Source organism: Rhinatrema bivittatum, chromosome 3, assembly GCF_901001135.1.
Source record: "Rhinatrema bivittatum chromosome 3, aRhiBiv1.1, whole genome shotgun sequence".
Classification (NCBI taxonomy): domain Eukaryota; kingdom Metazoa; phylum Chordata; class Amphibia; order Gymnophiona; family Rhinatrematidae; genus Rhinatrema; species Rhinatrema bivittatum.
This window is the reverse complement of record NC_042617.1, coordinates 233261113-233279504: the sequence shown is the minus strand read 5'-3', so window position 1 is coordinate 233279504 and position 18392 is coordinate 233261113. Positions and strand designations below refer to the sequence as shown.

Here is an 18392-nt window from a genome sequence, read left to right as displayed (position 1 = left end):
TAAACAGCTAATTGAACTGAGAGCTCCATACTTCACCAATATCAATTTAGTTTCCATACGTTTAGTACAGAAACATTATTATTGCCCAGTACGGACATGTTTAGGAAAGGCTTTGACAGTGGTACAAATTATGTACTTGATATCACAGCAACCTTTGACACCATAAATCATCAGATTCTGACTCACTCACCTGGTTGGCACTGGAATCTCTAGCTGTTTTGAAGTGGTTCACATCCTATCTGTTGAACCACACTTATCAGATGAGAACTGGCTGTTCATTACTACAACAGTTTATAGTGTCATTCCCCAAGGGTCAGACCTCTCAACTGCACTGTTTAGTATACACATGGGGGTAGATTTTCAAAGGGATATGCGCGTACCCTCCAAAAACCTACCCCAAACCCCCCCTGCGCGCGCAGAGCCTATTTTGCATAGGCTCGGCGGGCGCGCAAGCCCCGGGACGCGCGCATGGAGGGGCGTGTCGGGGGGGGCGGGCCGCGAGTGACGCGGCGTTTCGGGGGCGGGCCCGGGGGCGTGGCGCCAGCCCGGGGGCGTGGTCGAGGCCCCCGGACCAGCCCCTGGGACGGGTGATGGCGCGCCAGCGGGCCGCTGGCGCGCGCAGATTTAATCTGCCAACAAAGGTAGGGGGGTTTAGATAGGGCCGGGGGGGTGGGTTAGGTAGGGGAGGGGAAGGTGAGGGGAGGCGGAAGGAATGTTCCCTCCGAGGCCGCTCCGATTTTGGAGCGGCCTTGGAGGGAACAGGCAGCGCGCGCTGGGCTCGGGGCGCAGGTTGCACAAAAGTGCACCCTCTTGCGCGCGCCGACCCTGGATTTTATAAGATACGCGTGTATCTTATAAAATCCAGCGTACTTTTGTTCACGCCTGGAGCACGAACAAAAGTACGCCTGCACGTACATTTATAAAATCTACCCCATGATGCCTGTATGTAAGCTCTTATCTGGGCTCAGAGTAGGATATCTGCCCTACACCAAAAATAGCTTTTTGTAACAGTTATGTCTGCCTAGACATTAACTTTGTTTAGTATCTACCTATCTGCTGTTAAACAGTGGCTATATTGTAATAGTTTAGGCCCTAAACGTTGAAAAAACAGATGTGCTAATTTTAAACAGGTTTTCATCAGATGACTGTATTTCAGCCTTTAACTTTGAAGACACTGAGATAAAGATAGCATCTCAGGTGAGAAATCTAAGTGTGATACTGGAGTCCAATCTATCATTGACGGCTCAAATCAAGGCTGTTGTAAAAACATTTTAAACTGTGTATGCTATGCTAGTGTATTGTGGCTGAAAAAAAAGTTCCATAAGTTTTACCAGTGCATCTAGGGGAAGGCATTCTTTGTAGATTTCATTTACCTATTTGGGAGCAGACATTAGCCATTGTCTGCAGGTCTTCTTGTGAGAAGCAGCTACAAGGTATCTGAAATTTTTTTTTTCCTGCAAGTAATCTCAACTGTTTAGTTCGTTCCCTCCCTCCCCCTCTACCCACCCAACCCTCGGGCCGAAACAGTAAGGAGCGGTAGGAAGAGCTGCGTTAGTGCCGGGCGCACCCGCGATTGCTGCACGCACAGTCCGGCTCACCTACCGCTCGATACTGTATTTAAATAGCTTGCAAATGCAAGCTGCGTCCGTGAAGCGTCCGTGAAGCGTTAGGCCCGCGCAACCCATTTTACTCTATAGAGCGCTATACAGTATCCTGGGTGCGCTGGCCTAACGCTTCATGGACACGCTGGTATCTGTCATTTCAAATGACATTTGAAATGACAGGTACCAGGAAGTGGACGGTTCTCCTATGCTAGGGATTGCCAGTCCTCTCTCCCCTCCTCCCGAAGCAAGGCGCGTAAAGCAGCCTTGCTTCGGGAGGAGGGGAGAGAGGACTGGCAGTGTAAATCAACGAAGCGACTTACTCTTCTTGCAGCCCCCCTCCGGAGACGGACATCGGCGGAGATGGAGGCAGCTGCTGGCGAAGATGGATGCCTGCACGGGTGAAAGCGGTACCTGTGCGTGCAATTGGGCCGCTCAAAACGTGACGTCACATGCCGTGACGCCAAACATCGTGACGTCACGCCTTGAGCGGCCCAATTGCACGCACAGAACATAAGAACATAAGAAAATGCCATACTGGGTCAGACCAAGGGTCCATCAAGCCCAGCATCCTGTTTCCAACAGTGGCCAATCCAGGCCATAAGAACCTGGCAAGTACCCAAAAACTAAGTCTATTCCATGTAACCATTGCTAATGGCAGTGGCTATTCTCTAAGTGAACTTAATAGCAGGTAATGGACTTCTCCTCCAAGAACTTATCCAATCCTTTTTTAAACACAGCTATACTAACTGCACGAACCACATTCTCTGGCAACAAATTCCAGAGTTTAATTGTGCGTTGAGTAAAAAAGAACTTTCTCCGATTAGTTTTAAATGTGCCCCATGCTAAGGGGCCGCTTTCGCCCATGCAGGCATCCATCTTCGCCGGCAGTTGCCTCCGTCTCCGCCGATGTCCATCTCCGGAGGGGGGCTGCAAGAAGAGTAAGTCGCTTCGTTGATTACACTGCCAGTCCTCTCTCCCCTCCTCCCAAAGCAAGGCTGCTTTACGCGCCTTGCTTCGGGAGGAGGGGAGAGAGGACTGGCAACCCCGAGCCTAGGAGAACCGTCCACTTCCTGGCACTTTTTTTTTTCGCTTCTTTGATTTTTTCCGCTTTCGTTGCTTCGGGAGGAGGGGAGAGGGACTGGGGCTGCCCCGGAGACCAGCACCAATGGACGCGGCCAGGGCAGGTGAGCGGGGGCTGGGGAAAGTTTGCCGCCTACCCTTACCCCTGCCTCTAACGCAGGGTAAGGGTAGGCGGTAAGTTAGCAGGTTAAACGCGCGGCAAAACGGCAGGTTAAAATAGCGATAGTTGGGGCGCGTGTTACTGTATGGGAGGGAATAGCTAATTCGATCGTTTACATCTAATATACATGATGCGGGCGGAAGGGGTTACCCGGTGATTTAAAGAGGTGGTAAGAATGGGTTAAAGGGGATAGTGTATCGCGGGTTGGACTAACGCGGCCGAAAAGTGAGTAGAAAGCGGGGTAACCACGGCTGCACTTTACTGTATTGACCTGCCTGAGTTTACTTTTCGTATATATTCTTCCTTGGACTCCTAGTTAATTAGTTTCAATTACTTGATCTCCCATTACATAGTAGTTCCTTACAGCTCAAATAGTAGTAACAAACCATCATATTGCTTATGAAAATTGGTTTTCATATTCTACCTATTAATCTATACTGGCTAACACTAATAATTTTAATTTGATGGTAACAACAGTTAAATGTCTTTCAGGGTCCTCAGCTAGTAGAAATGCAAAACAGATAATCCAAGTCACTGCAAAACAGATAATCCAAAAAATGCAAAACAGATAATCCAAGTCAGTGTTTTCATCTAGTGTTTTCACCCCCCAGCCCTAATTAACTCCCCCCTTACCTTATTTCGTGGAGTACACGAAAACAGAGGCAAATCTTTAAACTTACGTGAGGGCGCAGATTTGTTTGCACAACCTGGTGCGAACAATGACAATGACCTCAATAGAAATGGTATCCATAAAGTACAGAAAGATTTCCAAAATCTAGGAAAGATAAGACATAATGCAAAGACTATTGCCTTTTCAGAATTGAAATTATCTTTTTGGAATTGAAATTATTCAATTCCTAGCTCAAAACCTGGTGTACAGTAAGTAGTTTTGGATACATTGGAGGCCTGGTTTGGCCTCTTTGGAAACAGGATTCTGGGCTTGATGGACCCTTGGTCTGACCCAGCATGGCAATTTCTTATGTTCTTATGGGTTTGTGTATGAAGCAGTAAAAGACTATGTGGTAAGGATGACCTACATTTGTCTGTAACAGGAAGGAGGATGCTAAGTGAGAAATTCATATCATATATTATCAGACATTTAAACTAAAGAATGGGGATGGCAGGAGATGCCAATGAAAATGACGTGTCACCCCCAAGCAATACAAGAAGTGGGAGGAGAAAATAAAATCAATCAGCTCAAAAAAGCAGAAAAGGTGACTAGGAAGCACAACAAATCAAGGGAGAAAAATTGGAAAGCTATGACTACAAATGCTCTTAGTTTGGGCAATAAAATCCCAGACCCTCAGGCCCTAATGGTGAAGGCGGACTTGGACATTGTTGCTGTTACAGAGATATGGTTCGCAGATTCTCATGATTCGGATACAGCCATACCAGGCTGTAACTTGTTAAGGACAGAGAGGACAGAAAAGGGGGAGGAGTAGCTCTTTATGTAAAAAACAATATCTAAGCAACTGAACTGCAAGAAATGTGGGGTAGAGAAGAAGCATTATGGGTTGTCCTAAAAATAGATGATGATGCATCCATTTTTACTGGAGTGGTTTACAGGCCTCAGACTCAAATGGAAGAACTAGACAGAGATCTGATCGAAGACATACAAAAGGTAGGAAAAAAGGGAGAAGTGTTGATTGTTAGAAATGTTAATCTGCCAGAAAAAGACTGGAGAATCCATTTTGCAGAATCTACCAGAAGTAGAGAGATAGTGGATGCCCTACAAGGGGCTCAGCTCAAACAAATGGTAATGGAACCCATGAGGGAGGGAGCTCTACTTGACCTAGTGATCACTAACAAGGATAATGTCTCTAATGTCCAGGTGGGTGCCCACCTTAGCACCAGTGATCAAAAGTATGGTTTGATATCGCAAATAAGATTCAGAGAGGTCACACGAAGACCTGAGGTTAAATACGGACTTTGTTGAAATGGGGACATACCTGGAGGTAGAACTAGACTGGGAGAAAATGAGAGAGGTGGAACAACAGTGGGCCAAACTAAAAGGAGCAATTACAAAGGCATCACATTTATATGTTAGAAAAGTAAACAATAAGAGAAGTAAGCAACCAATTTGGTTCTCAAAGGAGGTGGCTGATAAAATAAAAACAAAAAGAACAGTGTTCAAGAAATGTAAAGGACCCCAGAAAGATGAACGCAGGGAAGAATATCTGGAGAAACTGAGGGAGACAAAGAAAGAAATCAAGAAAGTAATGTCAGGTAGAAGAAAGGGTTGTCAAAGAGGTAAAGCAAGGTGACAAAACATTTTTCAGATATATCAGAAAAAGGAGAAAAGTACGAAGTGGTATAGTGAAACTGAAAGGTGACAAAGATCAATGTGTGGACAGAGATGAAGAAATGGCCAAAATATTAAACAAATACTTCGGTTCGGTGTTCACTAAAGAATACCCTGGAGAAAGACCGTCGCTAGTTAACAAGATTGTGGATGGGGTTGGTGTAGTTGAAACTGTTTACAGAAGAGAATATATGGGAAAAGCTAGGAAAACTGAAAGTGGACAAGGCCATGAGGCCAGATGTGGTACATCCCAGGATACTGAGGGAGCTCAGAGATGTGCTGCCAGGTCTGCTGAAGGACATGTTCAATAGATCCCAGGAAACAGGAGTGATATTGAAGAAGAGCGGTCGGTGTTGGTTCCGTTTCACAAGAGTGGGAGCAAACAGGAGGTTGGAAACTACATTCTGGTTAGCCTTACCTCGGTGGTGGGAAAATTAATGGAGAGACTGCTGAAGGAAAGGATAGTGAACTACCTGCAATCCAGTGGGTTGCTCGACCCGAGGCAGCATGGATTCTCCAGGGGAATGTCCTATCAGACAAATCTGATTGATTTTTTTGATTGGATGACTAGAGAATTGGATCAGGAAAAAGCTTTTGATACAGTCCACCATAGGAGACTCGTGAACAAAATGAGAAGCTTGGGAGTGGGGGTGCCAAGGTTGTAGTGTGGATTACAAACTGTTTGACTGACAGGAGACAGCGTGTAATAGTACATGGAACCTACTCTGAAGAAAGAACAGTGTTAAGTGGAATGCCTCAGGGATCGGTTTTTGGGACCAATGCTGTTCAATATCTTTGTGAGCGACCTGGCGGAAGGGATAGAAGGTAAAAATTTGTCTATTTGCGGATGATACTAAGATCTGAAAAGAGTGGACAATTCTGAAGGAGTAGAGAGAATGAAAGGTGATTTAAGAAAGCTTGAAGAGTGGTCGAAGATTTGGCAGCTGGGTATGCAATGCCAAGACGTGCAGAGTCATGCATCTCGGTTGAGGCAATCCAAAAGAGCATTATGTGATGGGCGGTGAAAGACTAATGCGCACGGACTGAGAGAGGGGCCTTGGTGTGATAGTGCGTGATGATCTGAAGGCGGCAAAGCAATGTGACAAGGCAATAGCTAAAGCTAGAAGAATGTTGGGCGGCATAGAGAGAGAGGAATAACTAGTAAGAAAAAACAATAGATGATAATGCCCTTGTACAGGTCCTTGGTGAGGCCTCACTTAGAGTACTGTGTTCAGTACTAGCGCCCGTATCTCAAAACGGATAAAGACAGGTGATCCAAAGAATAGCGACCAAAACGATGAGGGGTCAGTACTGGAAGACTTATGAGGAGAGGCTGAAGGATCTGAATATGTATACCCTGGAAGAAAGGAGGTGCAGGGGAGATATGATACAGACCTTCAGATACCTGAAAGGTTTTAATGATGCACAATCAACAAACCTTTTTCACTGGAAAGAAATCAATAGAACCAGGGGTCATGAAATAAAACTCTAAGGAGGACGATTCAGAACCACTGTCAAGAAATATTTCTTCACGGAGAGGATGGTGAATGCCTGGAATGCCCTTCCGGATGAGGTGGTGAAGATGAAAACAGTGAAGGAATTCAAAGGGGCATGGGATAAACACTATGGATCCCTAAAGGCTAGAGACTAGAAATAAAGAAAAGAGTGCATGGGGGTAACTGGAGGTAACTTGCTGGTTTGGCAGTTGCTACTCTTAATAAATAAGCCTTGATACTGTTAATGCAACTACATCATTGCTCTCTGCTTCAACAGCAGTGAGAAAAGGGGAATTGGATTCAGACAGCATCCAATGAGGGCCCTGATTTTTGCGGTTTGGGGAACAAATAAACATGGGGGTAATTAGCTGATGAGATACTTACTAACCTTAATCACTAAGGGGTAGATTTTAAAAAAGTACGCCCGCGTGCGTACCAAGAGTACGCTGGATTTTAATAGATACGTGCGTAGCCGCGCATATCCTTTAATATCCGGGGTCGGCGCGCGCAAGGCTGTGCAAAATCGGCAGCCTGCACACGCTGAGCTGCATAGCCTGCCTCCGTTCCCTCCGAGGCCGCTCCGAAATCGAAGCGGCCTCGGAGGGAACTTTCCTTCCACCCCCCCACGCACTTTCCCCTCCCTTCCCCTAAATAACCCATCCCCCCAGCCCTATCTAAACCCCCCCTACCTTTGTTTGAAAAGTCACGGCTGCCCGAGGCAGGCATAAATCGCGCGAGCCGGCCGCGCGATTCCCCGGCCTGGGAGCAGTTTCGGAGGCCTCGGCCCCGCCCCCATATGACGTGCCACCGCGACATGCTTCCCGACACGCCCCCCCCCCCCCCACCCCAGGAAAGCCCCGGGACTTACCCGCATCCCAGGGCGTGCGTGCGCCGCCGAGCCTATTCAACATAGGCTCGGCATGCGCAGGGGGAACTTAGGGCAGGTTTTCTGGGGGTCTGCCCCTAAAAGCCTGATACTTTTGATGCAACTCCAACATTGCTCTCTGCTTTCATGGCAGTGGTTAAGGGAAGTTAGATTCAAAAGCATCCGAGAGCCTTGACATTTACGGTCTGGGAAACTGATAAGCTGGGGATAACCTGCACAGTGCAGCAGATATTGGCATAAGCTTGCTAGGCAGACTAGTTAGATCATTTGGTCCTTTTCTGCTGTCATTTCTATGTTTTGTTATGTCCAGGTCCATCTAGCTAAAGTATCTTTCTTTAAATTATATGGGCCGGTTGCAGTGATGATTAGGCGGGTTGGGTGGAGGAGAATCTCCTCAGCATAAAAGTAAATAGTAGGTGGGGCAAGGGAGGGGTGGATAGGATATAACTCTTCCTTTACTCATGGGTCAGCTTAATAGCTGGTCTGTATCATTTAAAGAAGGTAACAAGTCTATTTAGGAAAATTGTTTTCCAAGAAAAAAAAGTTACTTTTATTTAAAAAGCTAATCCCTCTTTTCCCCTTCCCTCTACTGACTAGCCAACAGTATTGTCTTGGAAAACAATTTTCCTAAATAGGCTTATTTCACTTTTATGCTGAGGAGATTCTCCTCCATCCCCCCCTAATCAACACTGCAATCGGCCCATATAATCTGTTAACATCTCCTCTCTGTCCTAGACCTCCTTTCCATCATTGAGAAAAAAAAAACAACCCTCTTTCTGCCTACAGCCAGCCATCAGTTGGTCATTTAAAAAAAAAAGAAAGGAAAAATATCCCTTTCCCGCCCCCCAGTCAGCTACCATTAAGGAAAAGGGTAAGAAATCCCTCCCCATCTCTCTCCCTGGCCCCTGCCAGTCAGCAATACTATTTAAGTTAATACCCCCACCCCATGGACTTTTTTTCCCCCAGTTGGAGCCAATCCCAAAGACAGATTTCTGGGAGTGGAACAAATGCAGCTGAATATTAACGAGTTGCTATAAAATTGAGTCAGCATCTGCTCCACTCTCAGAACCTGTAGTTGCACCGTCCTATCCTGGCTTCTGTACAGGATGCAAGGTTTAAGAGCACAGTTGATGCTGACTGCCAGAGATGGGGATCTCAGGACTGGTCCCTACCTGGAAAAATAGGTCTGTAGGGCAGGGTGAAGAGAGGACTGGGTATTTACAATTGAGAGCCAGTTGTGAGCTGATTGAGGTCTATATATTCTGTTCTTCCTCCAAATCCCCTCTGAAGGTACTGGTTTTGCAACATGAGTTTTTCCATTAGATGTCGGGGGTGATACCTATGTTGTTGGACCAAGGTAGATATGAACCTCTTCCTCCCCAACATACTGCAATATGCTTGTTTGCACCTTTATTTAATCCCGGTTTCTAGAATGCCTGCTGCTGCCATATTTTGTTTAGATCCAAATGTGACTGATCTTTGGTTCTGTCTCTTGAACACATGCTGTGTTCATAAGATTACATATGTATTTGATTTGCTTATTGATAAAAAGTCTGACATATGCACAGCTGCAACCTAGCTATTTAACACAGATTCAGATCTCACTAATTAACTGTGTCGAAGCCTTGTATTCAAAGCCAGGGGGGTGAGGGGATGCGGGTGTGGAGTCTGATTGCTCTGTGACAACCTCTTGCCTCTTTCTTTTCAGAAAAGGAGATTTTGATTGACCCTTATTATAAGCTTTTGCTAAACACACTGCTACCTCTTGGTCTATGTTACTGTCCTCCAGGCCTTATGGCTAAAACTTGCGCACTGTTAACATCTCCTCTCTGTCCTAGGCCTCAAATCTTTCATATACACCAATGATGTCCAAGTCCTCATACCCATACAAGAATCCTCATACCCATTCCTTAAAATTCTGGGAGAAATTCCTCTCCTCCATAACCACCCTCCTCATGAACCTCCACTTATCACTCAACACTACAAAAACAGAGCTGCTCGTCATATCAAATCCACAGAATCCTAGGCTAGCCCTCTCAAGCAACTCCTCACTCAATTCGACCTCTATATAGCCATCTGTACGTGATCTTGGTGTCATGATTGACCAACAACTAAACTTCAGAAAACACATCAGCACAGTCCTAAAAGAAGGTTTCTACAAGCTCCATGTTATGAAGAAACTCAAACCCCTACTCCATGCACATGATCTCCGCACAGTCATTCAAGCGACCATCTGCTCAAAAATGGATTATTGCAACTCCCTTCCGTACGCCACCATCAAACCATTTCAAATGCTACAAAATGCGGTAGCTAGAACCCTCACTAATACCCGCAAATCCGACCATATAACCCCTATCCTCAAAGAACTTCATTGGCTCCCTATACCGTCACGTATCCTCTTCAAAACTCTTACCATTATCCACAAAATATTATACAAGCACAACTCCAACTGGCTTGAAGAACCAATGCATTTCATCCTCCACAACCGCCCCACTAAAACAACCCACAAAGCTACCCTCCACACCCCCTCCCTCAAGAATGCTCATCTCACCTCCACGAGGGAGCTCTCTCTCTCAGTTGCAGGACCCACCCTTTGGAATGCTCTTCCCACTTATCTCCGCACTGAGTCCTGCCAGTACAAATTTAGGAAAAAAAAATAAAGACCTGGCTCTTTAAACAGGCATTCCCAGCATAGGTCTTCCAGCTCCCCCTTTCGATCACTCCACCAAGTTATTATTATTATGTTAATTATTTTATGTTATCATTATGTTAACTACTATTATATTATTATGTTTATTATGTTATTATTATGTTTATTATTATTCTACACTACATTAGATAATTTTATATTTCATGTTATTTGCATCCATTGAACCATCTACATGTTATGCCTTTTGCCTTGTTAATCCCCCTCGTGTTGCTGCTCCCCTCCCCCCCGTTCGCTGTATTTCTCTTAGTTCCTTGTAAACTGATATGATGTTCCCACGAATGTCGGTATAAAAAAAGTTGTTAAATAAATAAATAACTGTTCATTGAAATGTTAATTAAAGCTAAATTTAATCTGAGCTAAATTTCCAGCATATGTTGATTTTGGGTGACTTTAACTTTCAGATGGATGCTTGTCCTTTACTTCAGACTGTGAAGAATTTTTTTTTTTAACCTTTATGATCTCACTACATTTGGCACAATTTTAATAGCCGATTCACAAAGTAGGCTATGTACTGAATTGGTCTTTATAGGCAGTCAATATCGTGTAATGTTCCTACAAGACTGGTCCCCTGGCTTGACCATCTTTAAATTCATATATCATTGAAAATTTCCAGTTGTAAATCTAGAGGGTTAGACACTATTAAATATTAACTAAAGCCAGGCCATATCGATACCATCTTACTTAATCACATCTGATTGCCTAATTTGAATTAAATGTCTGACTACTGAGGCCGCAGACATCTCATGATATCTGTTGACAAGATTACTCCCTCTATTAGCAAGCATATTAAGCATAGTACTAATGTACCTTGGTTTTGTGCTCATCTGAAAGTTAAGAAATGTAAACTATAAAGCATCAGTGCAAGACTAAACCAGACACTGATGCCACTGGGTATCTATATTCCCTTAGTAAGTAACTAGCGCTTAAAAACTAGAGCCAAAAAAGGCTATTATTCAACCAGGATTCAGGAAGCACATAATTTTCTCCAGTTATTTAATAATGTACAACATTTAACCCGGGTCCCTGTGAATCCTGGTAATGACTTCTCAGCTGCCCATTGTAAGCAGCTTGCTATTTATTTTTCTGACAAAGTTCAAGTGATTTGCTCTCATTTCTCAGCTGATGTGAATATCCTCTTGAGTCTCAAGTGGAACTATTGTAACTTAATTTTCCTTCTGCCAAAGGAATAAGGCCTGAAATGATAGGTGAACTGAATTTCTCATACCCTAGGACCCAGCCTCTGGAACTCCTTTCCTCTTAGCCTGCGTAAAGAGAAACACTTTGCTAAATTCAAGAAAGCCCTCAATTTCTACATGCCTTTAAGAATTACCCTAACTCTTCCTGAAGTCTTAGTTGACCTTTTCTTGACTATTGTTTACAGTGGTCTCATCTCTGAATCCCCTACACAATCTACCTTGGTTTATCAACAAGATCATATATTTGCGAGGTTGTCTTGTTCTTATTTTATGTTTTGTTTTTTACTTTAATTATTTATATAATTTTACATGATTTTGTAGTTATGTTTTATGGACTTTGTCACTTAAAAACATAAGAAGTTGCCATACTGGGTCAGAGCAAGGGTCCAGCAAATCCTGTTTCCAACAGTGGCCAATCCAGGTTACATGTACCTGGCAAGTACACAAAACAATAAGTAGATTCCATTCTACTAATGCCAGCAACAGCAGTGGCTATATATATATATATATATATATATATATATACTTATTCCCGTCACTGACACACTCCCGAATGCCATGAACATCTGGAATTCCACGCTCCTATCAATTAACAATCTCCTCACTACCATCCATCTCACCTTGAACACTGCGAAAACCGAAATCATGCTTATCTCACCCCAAAATCACCCTAACCCCCTCCTATCCCATTCTCCCAACAAGTCCGAGATCTAGGGGTCATCCTTGACAATCACATCAATCTAAAGAAATTCATCAGCAATACACTGAGAGATGGATTCTTTAAACTACACACTCTAAAAAAAAAAAAAAAAAAAAAAAAACAAAAAACAAACCAAAAAAACCCTGAAACCCTTACTCCACCCTCCAGACTTCCATACAGTACTTCAAACGACTATTTTCTCCAAACTCGACTATTGTAACTCCCTCCTTCTAGGTTTACCTAAAAACTCTATCCATCCTTTACAAATTCTACAAAACACAGCTGCCCGGATCCTCACCAACACACTCAGAAATGAACACATAACACCCGTACTAAAGGAACTACATTGGCTCCCAATTGCATCCCGCATTCAATATAAGACCCTCTCTCTCATACACAAGGCTCTGTACAATCCAGAAATGAACTGGTTTAATGACTCCATTCGCTTCCACCAGGCTGCTAAACCCACTAGACACCAACATCTCATCACCATGCAGACCCCCTCACCCAAATTCACCAAACTGGCCTCCACCAGAGCAGGTGCGCTCTCGGTAGCTGGGCCTGCCCTTTGGAACACAATGCCAGTACAGTTACGCCAGGACGACTGCCAAAAAGCATTCAAACAAAAACTTAAGACGTGGCTTTTCACAAAAGCATACACCTAGTACCACTCAGCCCACTCTTCAGCCACTCCAGCCCCCCAGCCCTTTCCACTTCTCCTCCCCCTACAAGCTCTCCTCCTGAATAAATCCCTCCTCCACAGCCTTCTCAGCTAACTACTTCTATTCTTCTTTTATGACAAACCCTCTGGAATGTACTCAATATTTATCATTTGCCTTTCCCTATTGCCCCTTCTGAAACCTCTTTAGCTGCAGTAACATATACATTTTACAGTGCTATTCAGTTGTTTATAATTTTTATAATGTTTATAATGTATATAATTTTACAGTTCTATTCTTATAATCCCTGTAAATAGCTTTCCCCCTTCCTCAGTTGCCATTTTCGATGTCTATTTACCCATTACTGTTCGATGTCAAATGCTCTCCAAGCATATGTTTTTGTTACACTGTAAACCGATGTGATATCACTGATGAATGTCGGTATATAAAATCCAATAAATAAATTAAATAAATTAAATAAATAAATAAATAAATAAATGTCATGGATTTTAGACAGTGCTGGGGAGGAGCCGGCTGTCATGGTATATGTGGGCACCAACGACATAGGAAAATGTGGGAGAGAGGTTCTGGAAGCCAAAATTAGGCTCTTAGGTAGAAAGTTTAAATCCAGAACCTCCAGGGTAGCATTCTCTGAAATGCTCCCTGTTCCACGCTCAGGTCACCAGAGGCAGGCAGAGCTCCGGAGTCTCAATGCGTGGATGAGACGATGGTGCAAGGAAGAGGGATTCAGTTTTGTTAGGAACTGGGGAACATTTTGGGGAAGGGGGAGTCTCTTCCGAAGGGATGGGCTCCACCTTAACCAGGGTGGAACCAGACTGCTGGCGCTAACCTTTAAAAAGAAGATAGAGCAGCTTTTAAACTAGAACAAAGGGGAAAGCCGACAGTCGCGCAGCAGCACATGGTTCGGAGAGAGGTATCTTCAAAGGATACTAATGATGCATTAGAATTAGGGCATCCAGACAGTGAGGTTGCAATAATAAGAAAAGTAGTCCAAGTGCCTGTAACTAAAAACTCACCTGAGCTAAAAAATTCTAACTTATCCCTATCAATTAAAAAGCAGAATGAAAATACAAACAAAAAACAAACTTTGAAATGTTTGTATGCTAATGCCAGAAGTCTAATGACCACGCCTCTTGCACACTTTTTACTTTTGTAGCTGCTCCTTTCAGGTTTTTTTTAAACAATTTTTCTAATCTTATCAAAGTTTCCTTTTTGAAAGTTTAGCACAAGAGCTGTGGATTTGCAGACGGTTCCTCCTCTTCCAGTCATTAATTCAAATTTGATCATATTATGATCACTATTGCCAAGCGGCCCCAGCACCATTACCTCTCTCACCAAATCCTGTGCTCCACTGAGAATTAGATCTAAAATTGCTCCTTCTCTCGTCAGTTCCTGAACCAATTGCTCCATAAAGCTATCATTTATTCCATCCAGGAATGTTATCTCTGTGGCCCGAAGATACATTTACCCAGTCAATATTGGGGTAATTGAAGTCTCCCATTATTACCGCACTACCAATTTGGTTAGCTTCCCTAATTTCTCTTAGCATTTCACTGTCCGTCTCGCCATCTTGACCAGGTGGACGGTAGTATACTCCTATCACTATAGTCTTCCCCAACACACAAGGGATTTCTACCCATAAAGATTCAATTTTGCATTTAGTCTCATGCAGGGTGTTTATCCTGTTGGACTCTATGCCATCCCGGGCATAAAGCGCCACACTGCCTCCCGGGTGCTCCTCTCTGACATTGCGATATAATTTGTACCATAGCACTGTCCTATTGGTTGTCCTCCTTCTACCATGTCTCTGAGATGCCAATTAAGTCTATGTCACCATTCACTGCTATACATTCTAATTCTCCCACCTTACTTCTTGTTAAAAAATACCATTCTATTTCGGGAGATATGGTTCCAATACTATCAGTCTCTTTCTCTCACTGTACGCCAAGCAGCTCCCTTGGAGGGCCCGTGAACTGTGATTGTTCTCCACGAGTTTAGGTACATTGGTAGTGGATCTGTGGGGTGAATCCGTATGATATGAGGGCATGCTATATCTTGGTCCGGGATGATATCTGTTAATCATTTTGCTCTCTTGTTGTTTGTTACTTGATATCTATTGTTCCTTAAAGAGTCATCGGTTTCAGAGGTTCTCTACGGGAGGGGGGGGGGGGGAACTCATCATAGGCAATTACTAGAAAACAATATTGTTGAGAAACTTGCATTGTATAATGTTTACTATTCTGTGTTTATGGCTATATACAGGTTGCTCCAATAAAAATTATTATTATTAAAAAAAAAAAAAAAAAAATACCATTCTAGAAGCACAGTCCAGATGTATTCCACACATTAAGGTGGAAAAAAGGCAAAACAGTCACCGGCATGGTTAAAAGCGGAGGTGAAAAAAGCTATTTTAGCCAAAAGATCTTCATTCAAAAATTGGAAGAAGGATCCAACAGAAGAAAATAGGATAATGCATAAACGTTGGCAAGTTAAATGTAAGACATTGATAAGACAGGCTAAGAGAGAATTTGAAAAGAAGTTGGCCGTAAAGGCAAAAACTCACAGTAAAAACTTTTTAAAATATATCCGAAGCAGAAAGCCTGTGAGGGAGTCAGTTGGATCGTTAGATAATGGAGGGGTTAAAGGGGCACTTATTTATTTAAGAACTTTTTTATACCAGCATTAGTGAGCACATCCAACAAAAGGGTGGAAAGTACATAAAACAGAGCTTGGGGCAGGGATCAATAGGAAAGAAGAGGCCAGGGTGGAAAAATAGAACAGGTCATTAAAACTGCCAGTAACAAGAATATCTGTAACGGATTAACCATATGTGTAAGCGAGCAATAACGAACATCGAGAATTGAGAACAGAACTATAAACAAGGGTTCGGTACTAACTGCAGGGTTCGGTGCAATATACATGGCTGATTTCAAATGGAAAAGGCTCAGCGGGTTAGTCAGGGTAGGCCTGTTTAAATAGCCATGTTTTTAGTTTCTTTTTAAATTTGAAGGAGCAAGGTTCGAGGTGGAGGTTTGTAGGCAGGCAGTTCCATCGTTTGGGACTGGAAATGGAAAAGGCACGATCCCTTGTGGATGAAAGGTGAGCTGTTTTGAGGGAAGGCAGATGGAGGGTTGCTTTGTTGGTTGTTCTGGTGGGTCGAGTCGTATTTATGATACTGAAAGGAAAATTGAGCCAGTTGGAGTCATGTGAGTATAGGGATTTATGGATGATGGTGAGGGTTTTATATAGGATACGAGATGGGATGGGAAGCCAGTGGAGGTCTTTGAGGATGGGGGTAATGTGGTCGGATTTACGGACATTTGTGATGATTCTTGCTACTGCATTTTGGAGCATTTGGAGCGGTTTTATGGTGGAGTAGGGGAGACCAAGGAAGAGTGAGTTGCAATAGACCAGTTTCGAGGACAGGGTGGCTTGAATAACAGTACGGAAGTCGTGGGAGTGAAGTAAGGGTTTTAGGTTCTTTAGTACTTTGAGTTTGAAAAAACCTTCTTTGAAGATGGAGCTGACATATTTCTTCAAGTTTAGTTGTTGGTCTAAAATGATCCCAAGGTCTCTTACAGTGAGTTGCGCAGTGATTGAGGTGAAAGTTGGGTCGTTTGCCAGGGAGGGTTTGGAAGTAGAGTGGTGGGAGATAAATAGTAGTTCCGTTTTGTTAGTATTAAGGGCAAGGTGGAGGTTAGTGAGTAGGGAATTGATGGATGAGAGGCAGGTTTCCCAGTACTTTAAGGTGTCTGAGATGGACTCATGGATCGGTATGATGATTTGAACATCATCAGCATATAGGTAGAACTTTAGACCAAGGTCTGAGAGTAACTGGCAGAGGGGAGTGAGGTAAATGTTAAAGAGTGCTGAGAAGAGAGAGGAGCCTTGTGGGACTCCTTGCGAGAGGGAATGGGGGGAGGACATACCGTTACCTATTTTAACAGAAAAAGTCCGTTTAGTCAGGTATGATTTGAACCATAGGAGGGCTAGGCCAGAGATGCCGATGTTCGCTAAGTGGGAGAGGAGGAGATTGTGGCTTATGGTGTCAAATGCAGCAGAGATATCAAGGAGGGCGAGGAGGTAACCGTGGCCCCGGGTCCATTCCTCTGAGTAGGTGGTCAGAAAGGGTAAGCAAGAGGGTTTCTGTATTAAAGTGCTTACAGAAACCAAATTGTGAAGTGTGAAGAATCTTGCTGTTTTCGAGGTAGTCCATGAGTTGTGAGTTGACTATTCTTTCCATTACTTTGGCAATAAGCGGGAGATTCGAAATGGGGCGTAAATTAGCAGGGTCTTTAGGGTCTAGCGAGGGCTTCTTGAGTGTATCCGGGATTATGCCTGAGGAGAGATGTTGGCTATCGCTTTGGATATGGAGTTAGGAATGGAAAGGAGTGCTTTAGTGGGGATGGTGTCAGAGGGATGGGAGGCAGGTTTAATTTTTTTGAGTATGGATTCGATTTCTTTGGAGGATGTGAGTTCAAGAGAGGCAAGGGAGGCAGAGGGTGGGCAAGTCCCTGTGGGAGGGGGCGTGCCTGAGTGTTGGGGAATCTGGAGAGGAGGTTTGATATTTTGCTGTGGAAGAAGAGTGCCAATTCTTTACTTTTGGCATAGGCTTCGGAGACAGGTATGGAGGGCGGTATAAATTTAGTGAGGCCTGCAACGTAGGAGAAGAGCACTTTGGGGTTGTACATGTAATTCATGGATTTTTGAGGCATAGAAATCCCGTTTGTCTTAAGAGTGGTTATTCTATAGCAGTGCAGGGCAGATTTGTAGTTGGAGGTGTGTTGTGGAGACGGGTTCTTGTGCCAAGTTCTCTCTTTCTGTCTGAGTTTATTTTTCATTATTTTTAGCTCAGAGTTTATACCAAAGGTAGAGTGTTTAGATGCAGAGGCAAGATCCCGTTTAGGAGATTGGGCAAAGATTGTTGGCAATGTCCAACGTGAGGTTGCTCCAAGAAGCTATGGCGGTTTCAGGATTGGAGAAGTAGAGTTTGGGTAGAGAATTGGATAGTGCTGAGATTAGATCGTCGCTAGGGCAGGACTTTCTGAAGATTATGGTGGAGCTTTGGGTAGGGATATTGGGGGACTTAGCGTTAAAGGAGAGAAGGGATTCAATTAAACAGTGGTCAGACCAAGGAACTGGAGTGCAAGTGGGGTGCTAGTGGACTGGATGCAGGAGTTGGTGAATATCAGGTCTAGAGTATGTCCAGCTTTGTGGGTAAGGGAGGAAATGATTTGCTGGAGTCCGATTGCATGGAGGGAGCTGAGGAAGGCTTCACATGATGATGTTAGCGGAAGAGAGTCGACATGGAGGTTAAAATTTCCAAGTATTATGGTAGGGATATCAATATTGATATTGTCAGCAATAAGTTCAATGAGGGGGGAGGGGTTGGAATTGAGAAAAGCAGGAGGGGAGTAGACTAGGTAGACTTGTAGTTCCGTGGATTTGAATAGGCCAATTTCGATTTTTGGCGGAGTTTATAAAGGAACAGGTTTCAAATTTAGGAATTCTTTGGCTGCAAGGAGGTGGCCTCCGCCTCTTTTTTTGGATCTTGGAATAGAGAAAATTTCATAAGAAG

General features: G+C 43.8%; 1 protein-coding gene across 1 annotated transcript in view; it reads right to left on the bottom strand.

Annotated features, from left to right (window-relative positions):
• The window catches only part of ANAPC1 (anaphase promoting complex subunit 1), a 540434-nt gene that overhangs the window by 186660 nt on the left and 335382 nt on the right, over nt 1-18392 (bottom strand). The gene's annotated exons all lie outside the window — the stretch shown is intronic.